This window comes from Ruditapes philippinarum, unplaced genomic scaffold, assembly GCF_026571515.1.
Source record: "Ruditapes philippinarum isolate M1 unplaced genomic scaffold, ASM2657151v2 ctg421_1_1_1_1, whole genome shotgun sequence".
Classification (NCBI taxonomy): Eukaryota; Metazoa; Mollusca; class Bivalvia; order Venerida; family Veneridae; genus Ruditapes; species Ruditapes philippinarum.
Genome location: NW_026858341.1, coordinates 189,671 through 199,574, shown reverse-complemented (window position 1 = coordinate 199,574; position 9,904 = coordinate 189,671).

The window sequence follows — 9,904 nt, the reverse complement described above, 5'->3', positions numbered from 1 at the left end:
AGCTGAAGTGAAAACAAGAGTGGTTTTGATAAGGAAATGTTCTTTAAAAAGATCTCTTAAATTAATACTCCGAATCAGTCAATTATCGTTTGAAACATAAAACAAAGCGACAATTTGCATTCGTATTGCATTGTATTCTGGTTTTGTATTTTGAATATTAAACCAAAGTTTGCCACACGAAAATTCTTACAATGAAACGATTGCTTACAATCTTTTTTTCCGATGTAAAGCCAAACGCTTACTTTTTTCTGTATTTCAAACATTAGCTATCGTCTGCGAAGAATAACTGGCCATCCGTTAGCAAACTGAATAACTAACCGTCATTGGGAGTTCGGGCCATCTACGGGAATCGAACCAACAAACATGAGCAGCTGCAGACGATACGAAGTCACTCGGTAACAGATGCCCACTGCACATACTGAAAGAGACCTTGTGATGGAGAAAGACAGCTTCAACCCAATGGATAAATTGTGTCACAACTTCTTATAATAAAACCCATACTTGCGATTGTAAAATGTTCGTCTACCGGAAAATATACGAAAAACTGTAGTAAAGGTTCGCTTTGATAAGTTGACATTAAATTAAAAAATAAAAATAATAATAATAAATAATAATAACAAAAACACACACACAAAACATTATTAATTTTCAGTCTTGTATGTAGTCAGTAAAAAAAAACACAAAACACTGGGGCTTCTAATACATCTTTGCTATAATCGACACTATAACGGACATATGCTTACATTACGGCATTATTGGTGGTGGTAGTCTTCAATACTTTAACACGTATAATAAGTGTCTTTAATAAATGATTCACGATGATGCGCGGATTCTGCATACAGTAGTGTGCAAATACTGCAAACTTACAGACGCTGTAGTCAGCTAAACAGAACAAAGGTTAATGTTTATCTTTGCTAGGTTTTACAACGACACCGTCTTTGATTTTGTAGATTAAATTTACAATGTAAATTGTTACATGGTGGAGTATAAGAGATAAAGAAAAACAAGTAAAACAAAGGGATTTTAGTCATTGCAATGTTTCATTGTCCACGCAAAGAATGGCGGGAGTATCAATTTACTGTGGTCGACTTGTGAGGTTGTCGGGCGAATCATAGTCTTTTCAAATCAAGATAACTGATGTACATTTTAGTTAGTTCATAATGCAAAGTTAGTAAAAACGAGAAAAACAGTGCACTAACTAGGACATCAAATATTCATGCGGATTGGAAATAACAAGAACCCGTGTTGATAAATACATGTCATCCAATGCATTCAGGGGCGTCCATGGCCGAGTCGTCAAGGTCAATCGTCTCCGGATTCTTTCATATGAGAAATTTATACAGCTAAGTGGTTCTACTCGGGTGCCAGTTTATGCCTGGATTAACCCATGGAAGGGCAACTGAAGTCTTCTCCATCAGTAAAGCTGGAAAGTCGCAACATGAACGATACTGTGTTGGTGTGACGTAATACCATATAAAATAGTACTTATCCATTCAGTTAATCATTAATTTCTATTGCAGTCAATATAATTATGTGAATTCGATTACCATTACTATTTGATGAAACTTCCGTATTAAAGTATCTACCACCTAAAATTCTATTTTTAGAATAGCTGACCATAACCTTGACCCATAACTCTACCAAAACATAAAGGACCACCCTAGATGTTTTCTTACTAAATATGAAACATCGGTTGTAGTCAAAATCTATATTAGCATTAATGACCTTGAATTCAGAGACTTATGTTAAAGGCCTACCGAACATATGTTCCTACTAAGTATGAAAGAAATAAAGGCTGTATATACTGTAAAAATCTTTTAAGCACCAGTGACCTTGACCATAACACTAGTAATCCCCTCTACGCCTAAAGCTGTGCAAATCACATTTAACCTAATCACTCAAACCTTTATCTCAACCCCTTGACAAGAACGCCGTCAGCTTAAAGACTCGAGATTTTAGGTAAAAAACGTACAAAGTTTCTTGTTGATACCTGTTATGGTTTCCGGGTTATGTCCCTGACAAAGTTTAAAATGCAAAAATGAACAAAGGACAATAACTCCAAAATAAGGCAAGGCAGAGTTACGTTTCTTGTGTACTACACATCTACCTATTGTGATCTATCTACCTACAAAGTCTCATGTTGAAATCTCTTATAATTATAGAGATATGTCTCGGACAAGATTCTTCTAAAAGGGGAGACAATTCAATTACAGGACTAACCAGAGTTATGGTTCTTTTGCAATGCAGAGATCTATCAACCTACAAAGTTTCATGTTGGTATCTCTGATAATTTTAGAGTAATATCCCGGACAAAGTTCAAAGTGTTAAAATAATTAAAGGGGAATAACTCCAAAATTTGGCAAAGCAGTTATGGTTCTTATGCACTGCACATCTACTCATTGAGATCTGTCTACCTACAAAGTCTCTTATAATTATCGAGTTATATCTCGGACAAGATTTTTCTAAAAGGGGAAATAATTCAAAAACGGGGCTGAGCAGAGTTATGGTTCTTTTGAAATGCACTTCTACCCAAGGAGATCTATGTACCTACAAAGTTTCATGTTGATATCTCTAATAATTTTAGAGTTATGTTCCGGAAAAAGTTCAAAGTGTAAAAATGAACAAAGGGCAGTTACTCCAAAATTAGGTAAGGCAGTTACGTTTCTTGTGCACTACACATCTACCCATTTAGATTTATCTACCTACAAAGATTCATGTTGATATCTCTTATAGTTTTAGACTTATGTCCCGGACAAGATTTTTCTAAAAGGGGAGATTAATCAACAAGAACTGTCGGAGGACAGTAACGCTCGACTATTCGAAAAGTTGTCACAAGGGTGTTTCATTGAGTATAATAATGCTTACCTATATGAATACATAAAATTGTTCGAAAAGGTACAAACCCTTCAGTAGTTATGGAGATGCCAGCTTACAGGCAAAAATTCACCTAGAATTTCTAAGTCGAAAAAGGGGCATGATTATGCAAAAAAGCAAACCAGAGTTATGGGACTTGTGCCAATCATCTTAGATAATCACAGAGAACAAATGTGTGAAGTTTCAACCCATTCCCTTCAGTAGTTAAGGAGATACCAGCTTACACGCAAAAACTTAAACAAGAATTTTTAAGTCGAAAAAGGGGCATAATTATGTAAAAAAGCAAATCAGAGTTATGGGACTTGTGCCAATCATCTTAGATAATCACAGAGAACAAGTGTGTGAAGTTTCAATCCATTCCCTTCAGTAGTTATGGAGATACCAGCTTACACGCAAAAACTTAACCAAGATTTTCTAAGTCGAAAAAGGGGCATAATTATGTAAAAAAGCAAATCAGAGTTATGGGACTTGTGCCAATCATCTTAGATAATCACAGAGAACAAGTGTGTGAAGTTTCAATCCATTCCCTTCAGTAGTTATGGAGATACCAGCTTACACGCAAAAACTTAACCAAGATTTTCTAAGTCGAAAAAGGGGCATAATTATGCAAAAAAGCAAATTAGAGTTATGGGACTTGTGCCAATCATCTTAGATAATCACAGAGAACAAGTGTGTGAGGTTTCAATCCATGCCCTTCAGTAGTTATGGAGATACCAGCTTACATGCAAAAACTTAACCACAGGGACGCCGACGCCGACAAATGGGTGACTGCATTAGCTCGATTATTCTGCGAATAGTTGAGCTAAAAACGGGGCAAAATAGAGTTATGGTTCTTTAACACTGCACTCCGCCTTGATGTCCTCTACCACTGTGTGAAGTTTAAACAAACTAGAACTAACACTAAATGTGATAAATACCCCCCGCAAGACTGCTTCGGAAATGAGGATGTTACTAGTAACAGAATACCTTGTAAAGAATTGAAATAGAGTTATGGTTGTGGGCAATAAAAGAGAGTTGTGGTTCTTGTATGTTGCATTTCCTTTCAATGTGGTTGGCCATTGATGAAGTTTTATTGGATTACTCTGTAATAAGTCCAGAAAGACTAGGAAAAGGAACAAAGGGCAATAACTCTATAAATACCTAGTTTTCAAGTTATGCACTGGACAAAAAAAAGTAACAAAGGCAATAACTGTAATTACTCCAAATAGAGTTATTGTTCTTGTGCACTGCACTTCAACTAACTCCCCTTGACCATTGTATAAAGTTTCATTGAATTCCAACCATCAATTTTCAAGTTATGCACTGGACAATAAAAAGTAACAAAGGGCAAAATCTTTTAAATCAGTCAAAAAAGAGTTATGGTTTCTGTGCACTGCACTTCCACTCAATACACTTGACCATTGTGTGAAATAGTTGTGAATTCCAACTAGTAGTTTTCACGTTATGCTCTTGACAAGAAAAAAGCAATGGTAAAGTAACAAAGGGCAATAACTCTATAATTACTCTGGACAGAAATATAGTTCTTGTACTTGACCATTGTATGGAGTTGTTTTGAATACCAACCAGTAGTTTTCAAGTTATGCTCCGGACAAGGAAAAGTAACAAAGGGCAGTAACTCTGTAATTAGTCAAAATGGAGTTATGGTTCTTGTGCACTGCACTTCCTCTTATTGTAATTGACCATTGTATGAAGTTGTTTTAAATTCCAACCAGTTTGTTTTAAACTATGCTCCGGACAAGGAAAAGTATCAAAGGGCCAATAACTCTGTAATTTGTCAAAATGGAGTTATAATTCTTGTGCACTGCATTTCCTCTTAATGTGCTTGACAACTGCATGAAGTTGTATTGAATTCCAACCGGTAGTTTTCAAGTTATGCTCCGGACAATAAAAAGTAACAAAGGGCAATAACTCTGTCATTAGTCAAGATGGAGTTATGGTTCTCAGGCACTGCACTTCCTCTCAATGTGCTTGACCATTGTATGAAGTTATATTGAATTCCAACCATTAGTCTTCAAGTTATGCTCCGGACAAAAAAAGCAATGGAAAAGTAACAAAGGGCAATAACTCTGTAATTAGTCAAGATTGAGTTATGGTTCTTGTGCATGGCACTTCCACTTATTGTGCTTGACCATTGTATGAAGTTGTTTTGAATTCCAACCAGTAGTTTTCAAGATATGCTCCGGACAAGGAAAAGTAACAAAGGGCAGTAACTCTGTAATTAGTCAAAATGGAGTTATGGTTCTTGTGCACTGCACTTCCTCTCAATGACTTGACCATTGTATGAAGTTATATTGAATTCAAACTATTAATCTTCAAGTTATAGTCCGTACAAAAGAAAGCAATGGGAAAATAACAAAGGGCAATAACTCTGTAATTACTTTAGATAGAGTTATGGTTCTTGTGCACTGCACTTCCCCTAATTGTGCTTGACGATTGTATGAAGTTGTTTTGAGTTTCAACCAGTAGTTTTCAAGTTATGCTCCGGACAAGGAAAAGTAACAAAGGGCAATAACTCTGTAATTAGTCAAGATGGAGTTATGGTTCTTGTGCACTGCACTTCCTCTCAATGTGCTTGACCATTGTATGAAGTTATATTGAATTCCAACCATTAGTCTTCAAGTTATGCTCCGGACAAGGAAAATGCAACCGACCGCTGGACCGACCGACCACCGGGTGACTCCTATATACCCCCCAAACTTCGTTTTTGGGGGTGTAATTATCTCCAAGGGTTTTCAAGTTATGTTCCGGACAAGACAACGGACGGACAGAAAAGACGGCAACTATATGCTCTCCCTTTGGGGAGCATAATAAAAACCTAGTTAATATTTAATGCACAGAGGAACAAAAAAATACATTATAGGAGTCGTGGATAGTGACCAAAGAATTTTGTCTAAAGTTCACAAAGGATCTTTTTTCATTCAAAGTCCATGCAAGAGTTATGGGTCTTTGAAAGTGACCTCCAATTATGATAACAGAATCATGTATCAAGTTTCATGTGAATACCTTCCAACAGTTACGAAGCTTGATGTTGCACGAAAAACTCAAACTAAGCTTTTTTCTGTTTAAAAAGGGCCATAATTCAGTCAAATCCATGGCAGTTATGGGCCCTAATGACTATCAAGTTTTAAGTGAAAACTTTTAGTTGTTTTGAAGAATACTGGTTCAGGAGATACATTAATATATAGATGATTTAGTCAAAATCTGTCTTAGAATTATGGTTCTAAGTGACTTTGGGTTAGGATCCAAAAGTCATGCATTAAGTGAATACAATAAGTAGTTATATGCAAGCAAAACTGGACCCATTTTTTTTAAAGTTCAAATCCATCCTAGAATTATGGGTCTTGGATAGTTACCAACTATCATGATCCTGAAAATGATTTATGTGTTAAGTTTCAAGGGAATACCTTCTGCAGTTTTGAAGAATGATGTTGCATGCAAAACTTCAAAAAGGCCATAATTCGGTCAAAATTAATGTTGTGGGTTTCAAATAGTGACCTCCAGTCCTATTATGCTCTTCAACAAGTGTGTGAAGTAACAAGCAAATATCATTGGTGGTTGATGAATGCGATTCATACCCATACCAAATTATCTCTGGTGAAAACAAGAGCCGGTTGAACCGGGTGATGCTCCCCGAATAGGTTTTGGACACAGGAAGGTATACCTCTTGTAGTGTCAAATTATGTCACAGGCAAAGTTCAGTGTAAAAACAACCTAAATGTTGTGCACTACACATTGTCTCAATATGGTGATCATTTCTGTGAAATAGTTGTAAAATCAGACTTCAAATAAGGAAGTTATGGGCTAGACATGATTTTGCTGCAAGGTCATGCTGTGACCTTGACCTTCAAGGTAGCGACCCAAATGTTGCATGTGACACGATGATTCAATATGGTGATCATCCCTGTGAAACAGTTGTTAAATCCGGCTTCAAGGAACGAAGTTACTGGCCGAACGCGATTTTGCTGCAAGGTCTTGCTGTGACCTTGACCTTCAAGATAGCGACCCAAATGTTGCGCGCGACACGTCATCTCAATATTGTGATCATTTCTGTAAAATATTTTTAAATACTAAATTCAAATAACGAAGTTATGGGCCGGACAAGATTTTGCTGCAAGGTCATGTTGTGACCTTGACCTTCAAAGTAGCGACCCAAATGTTGGGCGCGACACGTTGTCTTAATATGGTGATCATTTCTGTGAAATAGTTTTAAAATCTGACTTCAAATAACGAAGTTATGGGCTGGACACGATTTTGCTGCAAGGTCATGCTGTGACCTTGACCTTCAAGGTAGCAACCCAAATGTTGCGCGCGACATGTTGTCTCAATATGGTGATCATTTCTGTGAAATAGTTTTAAAATCTGACTTCAAATAACAAAGTTATGGGCCAGACACGATTTTGCTGCAAGGTCATGCTGTGACCTTGACCTTCAAGGTAGCGACCCAAATGTTGCGCGCGACACGTCGTCTCAATATGGTGATCATTTCTGTGAGAAATAGTTTTAAAATCCGACTTCAAATAAAGAAGTTATGGACCGGACACGATTTTGATGCAAGGTCATGCTGTGACCTTGACCTTCAAGGTAGCGACCCAAATGTTGGGCGCGACACGTCGTCTCAATATGGTGATCATTTCTGTGAAATAGTTTTAAAATCCGACTTCAAATAACTAAGTTATGGACCGGACACGATTTTGATGCAAGGTCATGCTGTGACCTTGACCTTCAAGGTAGCGACCCAAATGTTGCGCGCGACACGTCGTCTCAATATGGTGATCATTTCTGTGAAATAGTTTTAAAATCCGACTTCAAATAACTAAGTTATGGGCCGGACACGAGTTGGGACGTACGGACGGACGGACTGACGGACAACCCGACGACTATATGCTCCCCCGAAATTTTTCGGGGAGCATAAAAAGACTAATTTTACAGGTATTAGTATAAATATATATTGTCAAATCATGTTCGAAACAGTTACAAATAACCTTTCATTTTCCCAATGTACTTGACATTTTCTAAGTCAATTTTTGACCTTTAAGCGTGGCCTTGACCTTAAGCTGGCACAAGGGTAAGATGGGTTCTGCCCATTGCCCAGTTGGGTTGAACATTTGAGTAATGTTTGAAGAAAATCCTTCCATTAGTATAGTATTTATAGAGCGGACATAACATATTGTCTAGTATTGATTGTATGTAAATTTGACTTAAAAAGAGGCATTACTTTGTTAAAATGCAATACAGAGTTATGAAACTTGACCTGCATATCTTAATTGTGACACTTCATATATATTTTAAGTTTCAAGCAAATACCTTTTCTAGTTTCAGAAATATTCAAATACTTGTTAAAATTTAAGAACATTCTCTAAGTCAATTTTTTACCTTCAAGCGTGACCTTGACCTTAAGCCGGCAAAAGGGTAACATGGCTTCTGCACATAACCTTGTTGAGGTGAACATATGAGCCAAGATTGAAGAAAATCTTTCAATTAGTGAAGGACTTACAGAGCGGACACGACATACTGTCTAATATTTGACCTTTAATTGTGAACTTGACCTTGAGCCGACACATGGGCAACATGAGTTCTGCACATCCCCTTGTTGAGGTGAACATTTGAGCCAAGTTTCAAGAAAATCTTTCAATTAGTGTAGGACTTACAGAGCGGACACGACATACTGTCTAATATTTGATTGTTTGATATTTGACCTTCAATTGTGACCTTGACCTTGAGCTGACACATGGGTTCTGCACATCCCCTTGTTGAGGTGAACATTTAAGCAAAGTTTGAAGAAAATCCTTCAATTGGTATAAGATTTATAGAGCGGACACGAAAATGGTGACGGACGGACAGACGCGAATCCATTATAGCCCCCCCCCCCACATTTTGTGGTGGGGGTATAATAATTATGATGTTGCATGCAAAACTTTAACTAACATGTTACAATGACTCCAATGCCGACACTCAAATTAATACTTCGAAAAGTTGGGCTAAAAATAAAACCAACAAGTGAATATAGTCAGAAATTAATAATTTTTAATAATAAGCAGAAATCTCTCGTACAAAAAAAACTATAGATAAGACACCAGGAATGAGTGGGTCTTGCTCACTGCTTGCTTCCCTCCAGTTCTTACATGCACAATGTTCCATTTCTCAACAATGTTTCATTTCATGAAAAAAAGCATAAAATCTTGTAGAAATTTTTTTGACATAACATGCTTGTGTGGTTATTTGTACTTTTTTTCCCTCACTTATATCAGTTCTGAAATTATATAAATTCGCAACAGAAACTTTGTAAGGTTTTAGGCAATATTTACTTTAGTAACTTTGCAATTAATTCGAATCAAATACAGTGTAACTTCCGAAAACCGAACACCCATGGAACTTGTCAAAAAGTTCGGATTTCAGAGGTTTCCGGAATTCAGAGGTTCATGATAATGTGGACAAGACTAAGCCACTTAATATCACTAAATGTCAAGGAAGATGTGGCCATTACTGTAATATCATATATAATAGTCTTTTAATCAAGATAAAGATGTGAATGAAAAGAATACGTTTTTATCTTACCTGCAAATGCTCAGTTTGTAGAAATGTTGTTAATTGCATAAACTTACATATCGTCCGATGCTAGTTAATTAATTATTACATCAAATGCAATAAAATACCTAAAGACGTTTGATGCATACATTGTCCAATTAATTGTCATTTAATCCGCTAATAAACACTTCAAATTAACTGACCGCCGTAAATTACTTTGATTAACCGCATCACTTCAAACATATCATTTCACAGTTTGTGATTTTAACGCGTGTCAAATTACACGATCACCGCTAATTAGTAAACAATCGATAGGGAGATTAAATCTTCCTGCAGGGGAAACATTCTCGATTTACAATGTATTTCACACCTTTGGATATTTCCGGTTTTTGGAGGTAAAATTGCATTGATTTGACTCTAATTTTACGAAAACATCGTCCGGAATTCAGAATTTAGAAGTTCCGGATTTCAGAAGTATTATATTAATAGAAAATAGAAGGGAAAA